The sequence below is a fragment of the Charadrius vociferus genome, unplaced genomic scaffold (genome assembly GCF_000708025.1).
Source record: "Charadrius vociferus isolate BGI_N301 unplaced genomic scaffold, ASM70802v2 scaffold2044, whole genome shotgun sequence".
NCBI lineage: Eukaryota > Metazoa > Chordata > Aves > Charadriiformes > Charadriidae > Charadrius > Charadrius vociferus.
This window is the reverse complement of record NW_009647983.1, coordinates 21,215-23,558: the sequence shown is the minus strand read 5'-3', so window position 1 is coordinate 23,558 and position 2,344 is coordinate 21,215. Positions and strand designations below refer to the sequence as shown.

Here is a 2,344-nt window from a genome sequence, read left to right as displayed (position 1 = left end):
GGGCCCGGCGCTGGTGGTCTCTGCCCGCCCGGCACCGATCCCCGGCGCTGACCGCCTCCCCCCTCTCTGAACGGTCCCTCCCGTGAAGGTCCCCCCAGCACGTCGGGCCCCCACGGTTGGTTTGGGGCTGCGGGGACACCAGGGCTGGCAGGCCGCCCCACCGCAGCGACCACCGCGCTCATCCCTGTCCACACTGCTCTGCCCGGGAGCCCCCACGTCCCCGAGTCGCTGGGACACGGCTTTGCTGCCCTCCCGGTGAATGGTGCCTCGTCCCTGTGGGGTCCTGCCCCACTGCCACCCCTCGGCATCATGTGGGGTGGGGGGAGCTGGGCCAGGGCTGTCTCTCCGCCAGCCTCTGCTACCTGCTGCTCGCCCTCCCCACGGGCCCTCGCCTGCCCAGGCGGTAGCACAGCAGGCTGCGGGTCAGCCTGTGTTCCAAGGCAGTCAGACGGCTGAACACTGCTCCAGCTCCATTAAGGTGCCTCACAAGGACTGGTGGGAGCATCACTTGCTGCCCTCAATGGTGAGCAGTGAATAACATGAGGACATACTCAATGGCAAGAGGAGGAAGGCGTGGGCCACCAGACCCCTGTGGCTCTGTCCCCTCACTGTCCACGAGGGCTGTGCTCAGGTCCACGTGCTCAGCAGCCATACTGGGCCCTGCTGGAAGATCCTGCTCTGGTGCCGAGGCACAGTCCCAGCTGCCTGGCAGGTGCGGTTCTGCTCCGAGGGCCGCACTTCCCCGCAGCCTGTGCACAGAGCCCAGCGCTGGGACAAGGGCCACTCTGTGGCTCTGGGAGCTGGACACTGCAAGGTCTGAAAGCTGCTCTCTGCAGCAGAACTTCTGCCATCAGAAATGCCTTTCCTCCTGCTCTCAGCCGCCAGCCCCAGATGGGGAGCAGGACCAGGCAACTCGGGGCCCACTAAGGATGTCAGGAGAGCCATCACCAGCCACATTTTGGTCCTCACCCCATGGGCCACATTGTCCCACGTGGGCAGCACTGGCACAGCCGCACTCCGAGTACAGTGCTCCAGGGATGCTCAGGCACCGCCTGAGCTGAGGAGGGAGACCCAGGGTACAGGGCTTGAGGCGGGGTCAAGGGTTCCCCCAGCAATAGCCAGGCCCTCACAGGATGTCCCGATCTCGCACCTGCACTTCAGGCAGCGCTTGTGAAAAGGGACCGGAGGATGGAGGGGCTGCCCCGTCCTGCAGCACAGGAATGGCCTCACCCCTGCGCCTGCTTGGGGCTCTGGGAGGTGGACGCAGATGGGTGGGCGGCAGCGAAGGGGACAACCCAGACTGCTTCCCAGGGCAGTGGGCAGCTGGTGGGTCTTGCAGGTTCCAGGGCTCCAGGTCAGGCACAGCTTTGGCTGCATGTCATTGCCCTTCCAGCCCCTAGCATCAGCCTGGGGGCGCATCTAGGGCATGGGGCCAGCCTGAGGTAGCTGCGGGGCAGTGGGTTCCACTCCATCATCCCTTCCTGGGGCACGGGCGCTACCCCAGGGGCTGCAGGAGGATGGGTCTGTGCCCAGCCAGGAAGTGTAAGTGCCTTCTGAGAGCCTGGCACAGGCTTTCCCCCACCGCCGTGGGGCAGTGGCGTTACGTGGGGCTGAGGAAGGTCTGTTTTCCCATGTGGTGGAGGGGGGCTGGTGTTTGGACCCTCATGGTCTCAGCCATGGGAGCAGGACCAACTGCTGTCCTGGGGCTGGGGCAGCGGCACAGCCAAGGGGGAGCCAGAGCGAGTGTTATGGGCACCCAGCCCTCTTGCCTGGGTCAGGCTGTGCTCAACACCTTCCTGCTACCGCTGCTTCCTACCAGCCAGATCTGGCAGCGCCGGTGCGTGCCGCCTGCCCACCGCACCCCTGTGCCCCTCCTCTTCACGAATCCATCCTGCTGCTGGGGCCCTGGCTGGCGTGAAACCGGCCCCCCCGGCTCGCCCAGCCACAGGGCAGAGGTGACAGAGTTTCCTGAGGTGCTCAGGACAGATCCAGGGTGTCGGGGCAGGTTGTGGCCATGAGGGTCCTCGCCCTGCTGCGTGCAGCATGGTGGGCTCCTGCTGGGTGCTGCTAGGCCTGGTGCAGCTGCCTGGCCCCTCCTGGCTGCAGTCCCTTCCTTGGGACGGGCCCTTCTGGCACTGGTGGCATGAGCGAAGGGGCTATGCCTGGGCCAGCCGGGCGCCTGACACCGTCCCATCCCCACGGTCTTCTCAGCAGACACCCTGGTGGGGAAGATCACCATCCCGGCATATGCGCTGAGTGACGACGACTGCTCCTCTGGGTACCAGCAGCTGAGCGTGGAGAGCGACCCGGAGGAGGGTGGGGAGCCCGGCCCCGCAGCGCTGCC

General features: G+C 66.4%; 1 protein-coding gene across 1 annotated transcript in view; it reads left to right on the top strand.

Annotated features, from left to right (window-relative positions):
- ZNF513 (zinc finger protein 513) overlaps positions 1–2,344 on the top strand; it is a 6,872-nt gene that overhangs the window by 2,823 nt on the left and 1,705 nt on the right. The window lies entirely within an intron of this gene.